The sequence below is a fragment of the Amblyomma americanum genome, chromosome 4 (genome assembly GCF_052857255.1).
Source record: "Amblyomma americanum isolate KBUSLIRL-KWMA chromosome 4, ASM5285725v1, whole genome shotgun sequence".
Lineage (NCBI taxonomy): Eukaryota > Metazoa > Arthropoda > Arachnida > Ixodida > Ixodidae > Amblyomma > Amblyomma americanum.
The window spans coordinates 79230653-79248910 of record NC_135500.1 but is presented as its reverse complement, the minus strand read 5'-3'; the positions used below and the strand labels follow the sequence as shown (position 1 = coordinate 79248910).

The 18258-nt window shown below is 43.3% G+C and overlaps 2 non-coding genes across 2 annotated transcripts; both read left to right on the top strand.

The window, feature by feature from the left end:
• The first annotated feature begins 9445 nt into the window (after positions 1-9445).
• TRNAG-GCC (transfer RNA glycine (anticodon GCC)) lies at positions 9446-9516 on the top strand. Its single transcript has one exon. It is a non-coding gene; the product is annotated as a tRNA-Gly (tRNA).
• Positions 9517-13021: 3505 nt separating this feature from the next.
• Positions 13022-13092, top strand: TRNAG-GCC (transfer RNA glycine (anticodon GCC)). The gene has a single exon. It is a non-coding gene; the product is annotated as a tRNA-Gly (tRNA).
• The last annotated feature ends 5166 nt before the right edge of the window (positions 13093-18258 follow it).

The window sequence follows — 18258 nt, the reverse complement described above, 5'->3', positions numbered from 1 at the left end:
ACTCGGCCACCGCGGCGGTTAGGATGTAAATTTATCTGCCTTAATTAGTGGCAGATGGCTCCAAATTTCTGCGTTGCATTCTCTTTCGTCTCGTGACTTTTCGCTAAACCTGAATCCTAAAATATGTGCTTTCTCTTGCATACTGCATCTGTCAAACCTTAGCAACCTTTCCGGTTGTCAGCTAGAAGCTTGGTGCAGTCTGCACTCTCAAGGCATGGTTAGCATCAACCACATCAAATTATTGCTTAAATATGTGGTCAAACGGTATCGCTGAGTGTTTTGTTCGTCGATAGCTGAAGAGAATGCTAATAACTTCGCATTCTCCTACGCCGCGGAAAAAAGGTTATGGCTGCGGATATAGGACAGGACAGGAGACGGAGGAGCGGAAACGGCAACAAAGGTGCATTTCTTTATGAGAGATAAAGACAACTGTGTAAAACTCTCTTTATATCATCAATGCACTGACAGACAAACTGAACCAATACTTAGCTAATTTCAACTCATCTTGCCAATATAAAGTCTAAGTAGATGATTTTTAGTTCGCGCAGCAAGCATCTAGGCATCATAACTCCAGTTTTCATTAACTCTCAAGAAATTCATCCCAGTGATTATTCTACATTCCTCGGTGTAGACATTGACAAATTTTTGAAGTTTATTGCTTATATTAAACAAATTATACAAAATACTTCACATAGCTAACGGATTATTCTAAAAGCACGTAACTACTTCAGCACCCCAGCGCTAATCACCATTTATTATGCTTTCATCCACACTCATCTCAATTACAGCATTTTTTCCTGGGGCCTTACGTATTAAACCCACCTATGCCTTCTCGAACACGTACAAAATCAGGCTGGCCAATTGGTTACAAATTATCATCATGATGCTCATGCCACTCCACTTTTCAATGAACTGCATATTCTTCTGAACAATTTGCTCATGAAATTTTACTTTTGAATCACTGTCTTTAAGTTTATCTTCAATAGTAATTTGCTTCATATTACCGGTAAAACTAGCCAACATAATTCAATATGAAGCGATCTTCACTGCACAACATTATACGACCAAATGTGCGTACTAACTACGGTAACCAGACTGTTGGAATGGCAGCAATTAACCACTGGAGCAGCCTTCCCTTCACCGTTAATTCCTCACCGCCTCTTACATCATTAAAATGGTCGTTATGTTCTTTCATTTGTACCTAGGCATCCTCTACTCTTCTCTAACAAAGGACATCGTTGTGTGCTAATTTCTGGCTGGTTTAATGTTGCTGTGTTTCTTAAGTTTTTGCTGCTGTTGTATTGATGTTTAGTAGTTTTTATAGCGGTTATTGTTTGTTCTTTGGCTGTAATTGATGTTTTTTTTTCCTCCCATAGCTAATGTTTACGAAGTGCATCTACTGTACACCTTCTTTGGGACCTCTTTCTGTAATACACTCTGATGCGTTGTATTTTTACCTAACAATAAACTTCAACTTGAACTGGATGCTTTCCACTGGACATGACCCCATTTTCTCTTACGTCGCGCACCTGCACTGCGCAATACTCTGCCCAGCTCGTGTCATGTTGTGTCTAGGAATGTGTAGTCATGCAGTCTAGTGCCGCATCGCTTGCCTGTCTGGATAGGTGTCGATGGTCGCCAGAGGGGTGGGACTCCGCAGCGATCTCACTCTGTTGTGCTGCCATTTATTTCTTTTTATTTTATTTATTGTACCCTCAGGGCCAGAGGCATTACAGAGGAGAATGGGTTACGCATGATAACCCAAAACAATGAATACAGTAAAATGAATGCAACACAAATTCAACTTTCTCGTGGGTACACAAAGTTAACTAGTGGATCTCGAAAACGTAGTCTATCTTCAATGGTTGCGATATCATGGGGAAGGCGGTTCCACTCAACTAAAGTCATAACACTTAGGGTCAAAGGCTATTAGAGTACAATGGTGCCCAGATATGGAATGAGATTCCCGATGACATCAAACTCAAACATAATTTTTCGGCCTTACTGAAAAGCATTTTTCTTGCCTGTCCAGAACGGTGGGACTAAATACGTTTGTGCTTAGTTTTGTACATTTATAAACCTATTTTTTGTTTTTGTTTTCAGAATATGTATGTGCTTAACATATTTGCAATGCCGCTATGGTAGCATCTCACGTCTTTTTGTACCTGTATTTTGAATGTCTGCAATTTCTTTAGTGAATATCATGTATTTGGACCTTTCACTATCCGAGCTGGCTATGGGTTTAATCAAGTTTTGATGTGTTGGTTTTATAAAATAAAATTACGATGATGATGATGAAAAAAAATGTCCGGAGGAGGAGACTGAAAACAGGCGTTGCAATGGCATTTTTCAATCTCGACCTTGTGGCGAAGATCCATGTGACGGGAAACGTGTTCGGTTGGGGAAATGAAATCTCCATGCCGCGTGACGTGGTGATATACGTTGTAAAAAAGAGGACTGATTTTCCGGCGAGATAGTAAGGATGGAAGGGAAAGGTGAACTTTCATGGCTGTAATACTTGCGGTGCGGTTATAATTGGAGAGAATGAAGAGAACGGAAATATTTTGGACAAGTTCGAAAAAAGCAATTTTCATGTGCAGGGCCCCATAAGAATTCTGCGTATTCAAGTTTACGAGGTTTAATATTTTACAAAGTAGAAATTGCAGGGGCGATGGAAAGGCGGAGAGGTTGCGACGTAAATACCCTAACATGCGATAGATACTTAGATACTTAGATACTTAGATAGATACTTATATGCTGTGACAGAATCAAGAGGAATGCGATTAAAATAATATGAAAGTTCCAAGATTTTTATGTGTGCGGGAAACACGCATAAATTTACATTTATTAATGTTCAATTCCATTTCCCATGTTCTGTACCAGTCAGAAGCAAGATTAAGATTGTGCTGAAGATTGTCTATTTCATTGTGGCTACTGGCTTAACGGCAAAATACACAGTCGTCAGCAAAAACATGAATGGCAGAAGATAGGGTAGAAGGCAGGTCATTCATCATCGTCACCATCAGCCTGACCACATCCACTGCAGGGCAAGGGCATCTCCTATGACTCTCCAATTAGCCCTGTCCTTTGTCAACTCCACCTTCCTGAACTCATCCAGCCTCCTAAGCTTCTGCCACTCCCTGCTACGCTTGCTTTCTCTTGGAATTCACTCCGTTACCCTTGGGGACAATCGGTCATCTTGCCTTCACATTGCATGCCCTGCCCAACGCCATTTCTTCTTCGTGATTTCGATTAGGATGTCATTAACACGCGTTTGTTCCCTTACCCACTCTGCCCGCTTTCGGTCTCTTAACGTTAACACCTATCATTTTCTTTTCCATGGCTCGCTGTGTTGTCCTTAAGCTGAACCCTTTTCGTTAGCCTCCACTTTTCTGCCCCGTAGGTAAGTACCGGTAATATGCAGCTTTTGTAAACTTTTCTCTTGAGGGATATTGGCAACCTGATATTCATGATCTTAGGGAACCCGTCATATGCGCTCCACCCCATTTATATCCTTCTAGATATTTCCCTCTCATGATCCGGATCAGATGTCACTACCTGCCATAAGTAGACGTATTCCTTTACCACTTCCAGCACCTCACTGCCAATTGTGAACTGCTGTTCCCTTGCTAGACTGTTGAACATTGCTTTGGTTTTCTGCATGTTAATTTTTAGACCCACCGTTCTGCTCTATCTCTCTAATTCATTGATAATCATTTGCAGTTCATCTCCTCAGTGACTCAGCGAAGCAATGTCATCAGCGAATCACAGATTATTTAGGTATTCTCCATTAACTCTTATCCCCAAGTGTTCCCAATTCAGGCTTCGGAATACATCCTGTAGCATTGGCGAGATCGTGTCTCCTTACCTGACGCCCTTCCTTATTGACATTTTATTGCTGACTTTATGGAGGACTATAGCAGCTGTGCAGTTCCTATATATGACTTCCAGTATTTTGTCATAAGGTTCTTCTACACCATGATTCCGCCATGCCTGTGTGAGAGCTGAGGTTTCCACTGAGCCAAATGCTTTCTCGTAATCAATGAAGGTAATCAATAGAGGTTGATTATATTCTATGCATTTCTCAATCAACTGATTGATAGTGTGAATTATATCTATTGTGAAATATCCTTTACGAAAGCCAGCATGACCATTTGGTTGATTAAAGTTTAATGTTGCCCTGACTCTATTAGCGGTTACTTTAGTACATACCTTGTATGCCTTGTATTGATAATAGTACATACCTTGTAGATCGCTCCTTGGCGTCCCCTTTCTCATGAATTAATATTATGTTTGCGTTAGTCCAAGCATCTGGTACGGTATAGGTCGTAAAGCATTGCGTATACAGGGTGGCTAGTTTTTCCAGCACAATCTCCCCTCTTTCGTCCAACAGATCTCCTGTTATCTGATCCTCGCCAGCTGCTTTTCCCCATTTCATTGCTTCTAAGGCTTTCTTTACTTCCTCTTTCGTTACTGGCGGGATGGCGCATTGCTGTGCGCTACTGTCTTTACCATTAACGTTCTGATTACGTTGGCTACTGTATAAATTTGTGTAGACCTCTTTGGCTACTTTAACTATCTTATCCATATTGCCAATGAGATTTCCCTCCTTGTCTCTTAACGCATACATCTGGTTTTTACCTATGCTTAGTTTCCTCTTCACCGCTTTTATGCTACCTCCGTTCTTTAGAGCATGCTCGAGTCTCTGCATATTAAACTTCTTTGTGTCGGCTACCCCCGTTGCGCTTATTTATTAACTTCGATAGCTCTGCTAGTTCTATTCTGTCTGTAGGGTTAGACACCCCCATGCTTTGACGTTTCTTAATCAGATCTTTCGTCTCCTGAGATAGCTTGCCGACGTCCTGTCGAACCGTCCTACGGCCTACTTCTACTGCGCACTCCGTAATGATAGCTGCCAGATTATCGTTCATTATATGAGCATTCAGATCGTCTTCCTCAGTTAAAGCTGAATATCTGTTGTGCAGCGATATCCTGAATTCCTCTATTTTTCGTCTTATCCCTAACTCGTTAATGGGCTTCTTCTTCACTAGCTTGTTCCGTTCCCTCTTCAAGTTTGAGCTAATTCGAGGCCTCACCATTCTGTGGTCGCTACAACACACCTTTCCAAGGACATCCAAATCCTGAACGACGCCAGCTTGAGCGCATAGTATGAAGTCGATTTCATTTTTAGTCTAACCGTTGGGGCTCTTCCAGGTCCACTTCCTGTTCTCTCGTTTGCGGAAGAAGGTATTCATTATCCGTAAATTATTTCTATCTGCGAACTCTACTAATAGCTCACCCCTGCTATTCCTAGAACCTATCCCATAGTCGCCTACCGCCTGGTCGTGAGCTTGCTTCTTGCCCACCTTCGCATTGAAGTCGCCCATCAGTACAGTGTACTGTGATTTTACTTTGTTCATTGCCGATTCCACGTCTTCACAGAAGCTTTCAGCGGCTTGGTCACGTTGGGATTCAGGTAGTGTGACTGGGTTGGAGAAGAGACGAGGACGATCGGAGGAAGAAAACTTTATACAGACTATTTACATAATGTACAAGTAAGGGCAACTGAGAGTGTCTCTCAGTAGAGGGAGCTTCTTAGCAGTCGGGAGTATCTCCCAGCAAAGGGTATCTCTCAAGAGGGGGGCTCTGTTCTGGTACCAAACCAGCAGCTTGTTACTCTTCGTATTCCCCAGATCCCTAGCTGTGGAATACCGTTCGAAAATTGATTTCCAATCACACGATGGCACTGATGGTACCATCCACGGCAGGGCGGTTCTGATGTTCTCTCGCAGCTCGGTCGAGGGAAAGAGAACAGGACCTGGTTACGTTGTCGTCCACGCGGCCTCCAGGTGGGCGCGCACGTGGGTCCGGACTGCGCCCATGTGGAACAGGAAGGCGCCTGCGTGACACAGGAATGCGGGCTGTCTCCCAGCAGGGGTTGAAGGATCTTGTACTGATGACCGGAACGCGGAACCTCTGTCGAAGGCGCGGCACTCGGGCAATTGTTCAACCCCAGCGTGACTGAAGAGGACAACACTGATCTTGTACTTCGTCGTCTCATGACCTGTTCGAACACGTGGGGGCCGCTATTACCGTCGCTGCACCCGATGACCTGTACGAACACGTGGGGACGCTATTATTGTCGCTGCTTCCGACATTCCTGCAGCCACGTTTCTTCCAGAAGGCTAATTCACCTTCGCGGTGGTTTTCAGGGAATCCTCCCCCATGTCCAAATTCGCCGAACTCAACAGCAGGAAGGGAGCGCGAGCACAACAGTCATCATGGATGGATGTAGGTGCGTCGGCCTGCACCACATTCAACTTGTACCTCTTATTAAGCCTAATTACGGTAGCTGCCATCCTTTCATTAATACTGCCGCGAATCTTTGCTATGTTTGTTCATTCTTCAAAGCTGCCGGCACGCCGCTTTATCGCTTTGTCTGCGATGCTAGACGTGGCCAGATTTATCTCGATTGATCGCATCCAGGCAGAGCTGACTCTACGTTGTTTCAGAATGTTCTAGAAACTTTGAACGCATTATCTCGAAAGTTCGGTGCCAGCTTTCAATTGAACACGGCCGACAGCGACGGTCATTTTGTTCGACGACCGCCGAGCACGCTTGTTGCTACGCCGCCGCCGAGAGATTCAGTCCATTGTGAGCGAAAGTCAGCCAAAATAAGGAGTTTTATTTAGTCACCATTTTCGCAGCCTTTCTGCTCTCCGCACTGAAGTCACCACTTCGTGGCTACACTATATAGCTCTTCTACGTTTCCAGCTATATCCTGATTAAAGAGGAATCCCGCACCTATCTTGTTCTCGTCTATCCGCTAATCCGCGATAGCACAGTATGTGCCCGTCCTTTAGTACTGTATATGCCTCACCTCTCCTACTAGCTTCACTAAGCCCTATGACATCCCATTCAATGCCTGCTAGTTACTCGAACAGCACTGCTAAGCTAGCCTCACTAGATAAGGTTCTAGCGTTAACGTTGCCAGGTCCAGAGTCCAATGGCGGCCTGTCCTGAACCAGAGATTTTTAGCACCCTCCGCTGCGTCACATGTCTGACAGCCGCCTTGGTCAGTTGCTCCGTAGCCGCCGGGGACTGAGGGCCGAGGGTTAAATGCTTTGTTCATAGGAGGTTGTGGCCAAGTACTACACCAGGGTGGCCAAGTCATGTTCTGGTGAGGGAGTGCGTCGTCTGTTCTGGTCACCGAGATCATGCCGCACCACAGGCCTCGTTATGCCATTCCATCGACACGCAGAGGTTTTCTTTTTTTAAAACCCTGTCGAGAATTGCGCGGCACCGGGATTTGAGCCCCTGTCCACTTGCACGCGAGGCGGACGCTCTACCTCTACGTCATTGCTTTCTCCAGGTCATTAATGTACATTAAAAATAAAAGCGTTCCACGGACGGATCCTTGTGGTTCTCCAGAAACCACGTTTGTAAGCGGTGAAGTAGTGCCATTAGCGAATACTGATTGCCAGCAGTTTAGTAGGAAAAATCCAATTCATCTGCAAACATTAGGATGGAGATTAAGATGACTTAATTTATAAAGTAACAAATGATGGCACACCTTATAAAGGCTTTCGAAAAGTCTAAAAAAGTGCAATCTGCGCTACACGACTTGCCAAAAATGCGGTGTAGATTATTAGTGAATGAAAGTAACTGTGTTTGGCATGAATATGGTTTGACGAAAACCATGTTGCGCCAGCGTAAAATAAAGAATTGTCGTCAAGAAAGGCAACTATGTTTGTCATCAATAAAGGCAACTATGTTCGTAAAGATTATATGTAATTTTGCAGCATGTGCTAGTGAGTGACTTTGGGACGAAAATATTGAAGCGAGTACTTACCGCTGGACTCGTGAAGTGGAGCCACCTTCCCGATTTTCGAATTGTTAGGAAGGCTTGATGGGTCGAGTGACTGCTGCAAAACTTTTATTAGTATAATTGAACTATAAGCGCAGGTGCTGTTTAAGAAATTGGGGCTAATCGCATCATATCCAGGAGAACAATCACTTTTTAGACTTGATTAGTTTAGCAATGCCAAGTACATCAACATTTATAGGTGACATAATGGGGGAATCCTTGCCACGGTATATCGGAAAGATGTACATTCTACTCAAGAAGACGCTCTCATTGAATGTGCTGTTTATTATAGTAGCACAAAGGTCATTGGGTATAAGGTTACGAGAGGCATGATGTAATGTAATTAAAGAATCATGTGGTCTATAACGCTCCAAAATTTCTTACCATTTGTTTTCAAGCAAGATGGTAACGTGGAAGAAATAAGTTATCTTTTGCAAGCTTAAGCCCGTTCGCAAATTCGTCAGAGGAAGACTTCTGCGTCGCTCATAGCGCATTAAAAGGTGAAATCTTGGAAAGGCGGTATAATTGTTTCTTCTTGTTAGATAATCGCCTGATGTGTGAGTTGTACAAGGGTGTATGCGGATTAGAAGTGACGATGCGCTTAGGGATATACTTATCGGATAATTGATGTAACTAGGTTTTGAAGAATACCCAGCTTTCTTCGACACAGCAAGTGTCAAAATTTTAAAGAAAGCAATCAATGCATATAGATCATTATTAATAGAGACAAAGCACGTTTCCAATCTAGAATCGCCTTTCTTAATTTATTGACTTTGTGACGAGGCGAATTAATGCAGAAGTTTATCAGAAGGTGATCACTGATTCCTGGTAGATATGATAGGTCTGTAGCTAATTCTGGATTAGTTGTTCGCATTAAGTCGAGTATTCGCAGTACTTCCAACAGTCCTTGTGGCTTGCGTTACTGAGCGAGCAAAAACAACGAACACAGGTCTAAGAATTCCTTAGCTTGTGACGAAGGTGGTGAAGAATAAGGCTGCTGGGCACTGCACAAGATAGAATGAAAGCTATAGTCTCCGAGTATAAAAATCTGTGATCAGGGAAATTGTGCGCGAACAAGATTGGCAGCATCATAGAGTTTGGTTTGGTTTTATGGGGTCCCAAAGCGACTCTGGCTCTGAGCTACGCCGTAGTGGAAGGCTCCGGATAATTTCGACCACCTGGGGTTCTTTAACGTGCACTGCCATCGCACAGTACACGGGCATCGAGCATTTCGCTTCCGTAGAAATTCGACCACCGCGGCCGGGGTCGAACCCGCGTCTGTTTTGTCAGCAGCCGAAAGCCATAACCACTAAGCCACCGCGGCGGCCGCATTATAGAGTTCATTAGTAAATGTGGACGAATAGGAAGGAGAACAGTAGCAAACTCCAATAATTATTTCTAGACGACCTATTATCACTGAAGAAAAAATTATTTCTCACTCGATGAAAATCTGTTTCATGAAGATGGAATGTCTCTTGCAAGTAGAACGCCACCGCCGCGCCTTGCAGTCTTGCTTAGTCAGGTAATTGCTTAAAAACCCTTGCACGTAGAGAATACGCTTAGCTAACTGCGTCACCGGCGTCGGTGGTTCAGTGGTAGAATACTCGCCTGCCACGCGGGTGGCCCGGGTTCGATTCCCGGCCGAAGCATGTGTGTTGTTTTTCATTTCGGAAGCGTCTAGCACACAGTTCAAGCGTTCTCAGCAGTAGCATTGTGTGTGTTTCTGCAGCTGTGTGCGCCGCCGGGCCATCAGTTCACTCATTCGCTGTCGCAACATAGTATTTATATGGCATTTGATGCTTAATGTGCGATAGAGGCAGGTGGACGACGTCGTGGGGGCTCCTAGGGCTCTTAAGCCGCCAGGAAACACCAAACGATGCAACAAGTTAGTTCTTTATTTATTTGTATCAAACGCTAACCCAGTGTTCATTATTTCTTTTTTGATGACATTTCTACATTATAAATTAACGTTCAAATAACCTTGTCTTAACTTTAATCAAATATTGAATCAACATAATGCCACATTCGCTAAAATGGTAACGCAATAACGAAAGATCATGCAAGCCGTACAATTGTGAAAGTGCAGAACTTGTCAACATCGTTGAAGACCTTGCAAGCAAGGCGACAGTGGATCTTTGCAATACAGCACTACAGATATACATGCAACTCGCTTTCTAAACATTACGTTAGAGTCTAGCTTATATAGCCATTATTAAAGGGTGTGCCATGAGTGGTAGTGGTGAATGGGCAATAGGCGAAGTTTTTTAACAAAATAAGAGGGCTGTGCTTGCAGTCTATGGCAGGAACGATCTATCTATGCGTAAAGTACTACTATTTGAAGAACAGCACTACTGTAAATACAATTAATTAGAAAAGTTCTGCAACACAATGCTTGTGATATATTTGGAATGTTCTGTTATAGTTTTGACTGAAAGGTTATAATATTTAGAACACAGTATTATAATAATGCTTTATTTGAAGGTGAACAAATGTTTATAACCAAAACGAACATTATTTGTAAATTATTATCATTCAGAAACACTTGGCAAGCAATGTTAGCAAAAGTGTTTTCTTTGAACATTAATATAATTTTTCCGTTAGAACAAATAACTAGAGGTTGCACTTTTCATTTGTTTTTTTTTTAATTTGGTGGACTTTTTTCTGTCTTTATATCGTAACGAAAGTTTCGTTTTCTTTTTTTTGGCTAGCGAATATCGCTTTCAGGTAAAGATTTGCTGACTCTTTTAGGTGACTTAATGGTGCAAACCTGTGCAGTCAAAAGTCGCTTAGAGTTTACCTCGGCGTTTTTGTCAATTTATTTTGGAGTAACCAACGTGCAAACGGGAATACTTAGAGGCGCACCTTGAACAAGGGATCGCTATTGTTATTAAGAAACTAAGGCAAATCAAGTACGACAGTCGGCAGACAAAAACGAAAGTGAAACTTTACGTCCAAGGCGTAAGCTGACATGTTGTCTTTGGGTTGTCGCGGAAGCTTGAGCGATAAGGGTTTGCAACGCGTGGTCTGCGTGCTGATGGCAGTGATGAAACAGCGGCTTTTTCAGTCGTCGCGGTTAGCCTTAACGTGTTACTTTTTAGTGACGACCATGCACGGTTTTGTGTTACTGTCCGACATGCAACGGATAAACTTACTTTACCGGCTGACTTTTGGCATAGCATTGCCAGCGGTGCAGTACATCAGAATGCAGCTAAGAAGTGGTAACTAGCAGGCTCGTTAAACTAATACTGAATATCACGGTGCTCTTTGGACTCAGATGCCCTTGCGCCATAAAAGAAACATCATCATCAACTACTAAGGAATAGTTAGCTTTTAACTATTACTTTGAGGCGCGTAGCCCACCTCAAGTAATATTTATGACAGTTTTTTATAACTTCAAAAACGCTGTTACCGTCAGCGCTGTGGCCCAACAAATTGTTGCAACATCGCGCCAAAATACATGCGCTTTCGAGAAGCTTGCAGGCAAAGCAATCTCTCCAGCGCACGTATTCTCCGAAATAGATAATTTTTTGAGGCCACAGCGCGAAGGGAAACCGCATTTTCTAAATTCTAAAAACTGATATAAATATTACTTACGCTAGGCAACGCTAATCTCAATAATTAAGTGGCCTAACTGTAATAGTTAAAAACTTAACTTTCAGTATTAGTCAGCCAGCCTGCTAGTTAGCGCATCTTAGTTGTATTTAGATGTACTACACCGCTAACAATGATAGCAAAAAGCGCACTTCTAGGTCTAAAAGCCTTTTATTAAATTGTGTAAAGTCTTAGGCGAAACACCCTGTACAAGAGGCAGAGAGGAGGTGGTTCTTCCGGTTCTGGAAGATACGCGGAAGCTAGCGGAGCACTACCTCAAATTTATAAATAACACGATGCTTATCCAAAAATATAACTGTTACATGACGCCCCTGGCTTAGTGACTTATTATTTTCTCAATTTTGACAGATGTTACCCTTAGCCAGCTTTGCATGCCAAGAATGCTGGCATTTCCCAGTTAGAACATAATATCTAAAGCTGAATTCCGCGTACTTTCATCAACTTTTTTTCGCCTTAAATCGAGAAGTCGAACCCCTACATATAACGTTGTTTGTCAATGTTTAACCTTAACGTAAACATTACAGCGTAACATGTAACGTTACTGCGACTTATATAACAACTTTATAGGATTACTCAAGTCTGCGGTAATATCTGGAGTGCGGTGGCATTGTATAGCACACGGCCGTTTTTCCATTCCGCCTCCATCGAAAGGCGGCCGCCATGGTCGAAATTCGTTTCCGTGGCCCAGGAGAACCACTACAAGTGCGCTAAGTGTAGTTTTCCTGTTATATCAGTGTTCTACCCCATCATCTACCGTATTTTAAGCTCACAACAGCCTGGCGGAAGTTCAGTGCTCATATACTGCTTTCTTCTGTTCTTTTGTCCATCCTGTGACTAAACCATGCGTTGCTAGCAAACATCCTTTTTCCCCCCGCTTTTTACTCTTGGTGGTGGGAGGAGGAACGAGCCTTTTCTGGACTTTTAATTTACTAAACAGCATTTCTTGCATAGTGAAAAACGAGGCAGTTTGGCTGGCTATAGGTCTTGGTGCATAGGAACGCGTTATCTAGTTTGTGAAGCGATGAATTTATGTTTAAGGTGATGGACAAGAAAGGAGCCGTACAAGTTCTCTTGAAGTGTGCAAGAATTAAACACCGACGTTTAGCGAAAAACTTGTACTCTGCAGCAGCGGCGATCGAACATCGGCTCATATACATCTGTATCCGTCCAACGGTGCTATTGTTGTGTGGCCGTTGAGATTCCCATCAAAACATTCCCGCTGATCCCATTAAACGCAGCTGCATAGCACAATAATCTGCAATATATATATATATATATATATATATATATATATATATATATATATATATATATATATATATATATATATATATATATATATATATATATATATATATGAGACAGAGAGCAAGCTACGCTAGTGCGCATTGGTCACAGGGTCCGCTTTGATACGACAATTGCCCCTCGACAAAGAGACGTGCCTCCGCTGAAGGCGCTCGCCGCTTGTGTGACCTAGATAGGGACAGGATTACGCAAATGCACTCGCCACGTGCGGAAGCCGCCTTGCGGAAAGCATCGTGGGCGTCGGTGGTTCAGTGGTAGAATACTCGCCTGCCACGCGGGTGGCCCGGGTTCGATTCCCGGCCGACGAAGTTTCTTTTATTGAAAGCAGTCCTGCATTTTGACTTTTGTGGAATTTTCGTGGCCTGTGTCCTAACAGTGCGGTATGGACCTTGCACTGTTTTTGGTGTTCTTGAGTAGACGCCGTTTCACAGAAAGCCCATATACAAGTCTGGAAAGCACAGCCCGACAGCCGCACACTTTTGCCTCGTTTGCCATTACGATCAAGTGAAGCAACATGGAGTGCAGGGCCATCGTGCCATTCTGTCATTGTACTGGTTGGTAGCGCTATGGCTCGATGCCCGTTTTTCCCGACAGCTGAACGGTTTGTTGGTTGGCGTACTCAGTTTAATGGCGCATGAGCAGCTCTAAGGGCTCTAAAAATGTCACCGTTGAGTCGACCGACTAGTAGCTTTTAAAGGGTTTCAGTTAAGTGATTACATTTTCTTCTTATATATATATATATATATATATATATATATATATATATATATATATATATATATATATATATATATATATATATATATATATATATATATTCAACAGGTCATAAAATATTTATTGTTGTATTCGCTCCTAAAATTACGTTCGCATCGAAGGGAACGTGTTTGTCGTAAAATACCGTGAAATACGTTTTTCCTTATATTTCGATTTTCTGCAGGGAAGTAGAACAGCGTATTCGTACACCACTTACACATCAATCAGCAGCGCCCTCAACAGTGGTCTATTTTCACCGATTCCAAAGCGGCCCTACAAGGCTTACAAGCCGCACCTTGCCGTGGAACCCATGAGCAACTGGTCGCGGAAATCTGACAACTATACATCACTCTTCTATCAATAAAGGTCACGACAATATCTACCAATGGCTACCGGGGCACAGCGGCATAGAAAGCAATCACCGCGCGGGCGGATGAGGTCGCGCGAACTGCTCACCACGACGGTGATTTGTGTCCATCCCCTTTTCGAGATCAGACGCAGCGGGCAGGCTTCGCGCTCTTCGAGACACATAACGCTTGCCGCGTGGAATTCAGGCCAATTCTCGCATTCGCGTTTAAAAACCTTGAACCCAGATCTGAAGCTTCGGCTTCCATCCGGCCTACCACGACGTGAAGCAACTTTGTTGCGTCGCCTGTGGCTTGGTGTAGCTTGCACTAAGCGCTACTCCTTCTTAATAGGTAGACTATAGCCCACATTATTTGTGACTGCCCTGCCTACAGCGCCGAAAGGCAGTCACTCTGCCGTGCACTGGAGCGTCTAGATACACGCCCACTGACGGAAAGAAAGATTGTCGGCCACTGGCGATGAAGGCCCCCAAGGCCCCGTCGGCGGTGAGGCCCCCAAGGCACTGCTCCGCTTCTTGCGAACTTCTGGCCTGCACGATAGGCTGTGAGTTGACGAATGCTGACTTTCCATAGTGACTCTCTTTTCTCTGTCGATTTTTTTATCCCTTCACCCCTTCCCCCCCCCCCCCCCCCCCCCGCCCTCCGTAGGGTAACAAACCGATTATTCTTCCGGTTAACCTCCCTGCCTTTCCTCCTCCTCCTCCTCCTCGTAGACCGCTTCACCGCTCTGTTCACAAAGGGGATTTTCTTGTTTCATGAGTATGACGTTATGCGTGAAATGCGTATGTCCAATGCAAAAAACGAGATGACTTCAATACAATGTTCTTGGTGTTGGCATGACATCGATTCGTCAAGCATCGTCTTTAGCAGGTGAATGCTACGCAAAGAATGGAAGGCACGAGGTTGTGCATTGCGGGCAGAGAGGAAAACAAGACACGATCGCCAAGCGACAAATTGACAACTTCAGAGGGTCCAAATGTACAAAGCTGCTGCAGGTGATTAGAGGTTAAAAAAAAATAGTCATATCAGAGTTCGAATTAATCATCTGAACCATATCACTGAAATTATTGGTCATTGGCGATATCTTTGCTCACATTGTGACTGACACAAAAAATAACAAACATAAAAGAAACGAGAGGTCTCCCATGCACCCACTGTTATAAAGCATGAGGGGTTTGTAAGCCACTCAGAGATTGTGACACGCGCCTACACGTTTAGGTGATATGAGGCATATCGTTGAAGAATAAATAAATTTCGCTTGAGGAAACAAGAGATGAAACGGTGAACAGCGCTCTAAATTTCGTTACGAGGTGCAAGAGCCCTTGAAAAATTAAACTCAAAGAAGAGGCCACGAATGAAAACTATTCGTACTAAATTGGCTCATCAGGAAAAAACACCTTTGACTAAATTTAAACAATTTAAAAATATACAGCGCGGAAAACGGGGGCTTTAGTGTATAAAACACAGGACCTTCGGAGAATGAACAAAAACGAAAAACGTTCGCAGTCCTTCCCTCTGTACACCGCCTGTCTCATGGTCTTAAAAATGTGGCCCATAGGTTTGAAGTTGATATAGTTTTTTCGGCACCAAATAAGCTCAATAAAATTTGTTCAATTGTTGAAAATAAGGCCCGCAATCCTAACAAATCTGTAGCGTCTTTTGGCATTAAGCATGACAAGAAATTTTTACCGTGCTGCGAGTGCGTGATGTACAAAATACCGCTGTCCTGTGGTCAAACATTGGTCAAACAGGACGGTGTATTAACACGCGTCTGAGAGAACATCTAAACTCATTTGATTCGAATCGCTCCACGAACTTAGTTGATCATTGCCGAGATTGTAAATCATGTTTTCCTGCCTTGTACTACAGCGACATATTGTGCAAACACCCCGATCAATTGACCAGAGAAATCGTAGAAGCATACAAGATGAGAAAAAAATCTAGATTGTGCGCAGCAAAACATCCCTGCTCCTGCGTGACAGTGAGGTTGCCTATCTTGATCCAACATAGGGCACGTGCCTTGTGGTTTTAATGTTTGATTGTTGCCTGTTCGCTTATATTTGCCTGTTTGCTGTAATTAAACTTTAGTTGAGAGTAAAAGCAGCCTTGTCCTGTGTTTTCTACCCTAAAGTCCCCGTTTTCCGCTCTGTATATTTTCAAATATGTATCACCAACTCGCCCGCTTTGCTATCGTATTAAATGTAAACAATAATTGCGAAAATTGAAGATGACTGTGCTTCATTAGGCTTCCATAAAGCGCAATTTGAGAACGTCCACTGCCTTGCCGGAGGCAATGCGAGTCGGGTGGCCTATATTGTACAAAGACTTGGTGACTCTGAAAACCGAGCTCGTCGTTGTAACTTTTCATTTTTTGGGCTCAAAGACACCAGCCAGGAAACGTGGGAGGAATCAGAAAAATTAAACACCGAACCCAGCCACCATTACCATTGAACCAATGGATGTACTAACCTCAACATTACCATTGAACCAATGGAGATCGCACGGGCACAACGGCTTGGCTATTTTGACATGAACAAGAATCGACCCATAATAGTAAAATTCGCACGTTTTAAAGTAAAGAGCGTCATCACTCACTCAAGTAAATTAAAAGGGATTAACTACACCACCTCTGAGGACTGTAGCCTCAGCACTAGTACAGCCCGTAAGAACGTCATCCAAACTGCAAAGAGTCTGAAAGAAAAATTCACCCTCCGTCACAACAAGATGACCATTCGAAATACCACGTACATATTCGATCGCGCGCCACAGCACATAGTGCCACGCACCCTGTAGCTATCGGCTTGTCACCAACATGAAGAGATTTCCAACTCAAATTCGTTTCTTTACACTAACATCAGAAGCCTTCTACCGAAACGCGATGTATTGGCAACTGTCATTGACCCAACTCAATGCAACACCGTCATACTAATTCAAACCTGGCTGAATGAGTCCGTACGCAACAACGAAGTAGAGACCATATTTCCAAACTCGATGTTTATTGCTAGGACCACATAGGCAAACGAAGGGGCGCGGCGTCTTTATAGCCACTGATCGTAACCTTCAATGCTACAGCTTAAAAGTAGAGTCACTTTTAGAAATATTATTCATCTGCTCAAACGCCTGATTCTCTCCCACCGTAATATGTGCTTGTTCTCGTTCCCCCCGATAGCGACGCTTCCTTCGTCCCTTTATTTCACAGCGCCTTTCACACGGTAACCACGATGTTTCCACATGCTACTACTTTCGTACTAGGTGTCTTTAACTTCCCCCGCAATAGATTGGTCTAACCCGTCTGTGACATTAGCAAATTCCCCAGATTGCGATTTCATCAACACGTGTCAAACCTTCGCTTTAACCCAACTGATATTTTCTCCAACAAGGCAAATTGTTCAAACATCTAGCGTACTTGATCTAATACTAACGTCGCGCCCGGAAACCCTATCTTCACTTATTATTTGCCAGGACTTAGTAGTGATCATTCAGTAATCCACGCCGCATTTTTCCGCAACCTGCCCCTGCCAAAGAAATTAACCAAAACAATCACACTTCACAATAAAAGCGCTGGCACTAGCATTAACCAAAAACTCGATGCTTTCTGTAGAAGGTTTCTAATCCACGTCGAACAAGGCACTCCCGAGACTAACTGGGCGCTCTTAAAACACAAAATGGACAGCCTCATTAAAAGATACATTTATATAATTACCGTAACCGTGCGCCTTACATCGCGTGGTTCAATAATACACTAAAGCGCCTTAACAACAATTAAGAGGAAAAGGCGTTTTCGATCCACCACACGATCTAAGAACCTGAACACATGGAAAAAGTTTACGAAGCTGAAAAATATTATGCCTTAGGAGTTCTCAAAGCGAAGCATTCATTTTTTTCATCTACTTTGCCCGATATGCTACGCACAAATCACCTTCAATTTTGGAAATACATCAATCTTAACTCGAACGATACGCTAAAGTTTTGCGACGATGATAACAATCTAATCGCGGCGCAAACCGTTGCAGAAATCTTGAATTTAATCTTTACCTCTGTTTTTACTCGAGAACCAGATGGAGGCCTTCCTGATCTCCCTTCCTTTGATTTCCCGTCCATGCCTGATATCACTTTGACCCTAATGGTATTGTAAAAATTATAGGTTCTTTGAAACTAGCGTCATCAGCAGGTATCAATCGCATTAACGCAAAAATACTCAAAACAAAGCATACCACTAGCGTCATATTGCCCCATATTTTTCGTCAGTCTCTTTCATCAGGTGTCATACCACATGACGGGAAAGTGCACAAAGTCATTCTAGTTCCAAAAAAAAGGGCCCATCGTCTTCTCATCCTAATTACGAACCCATAT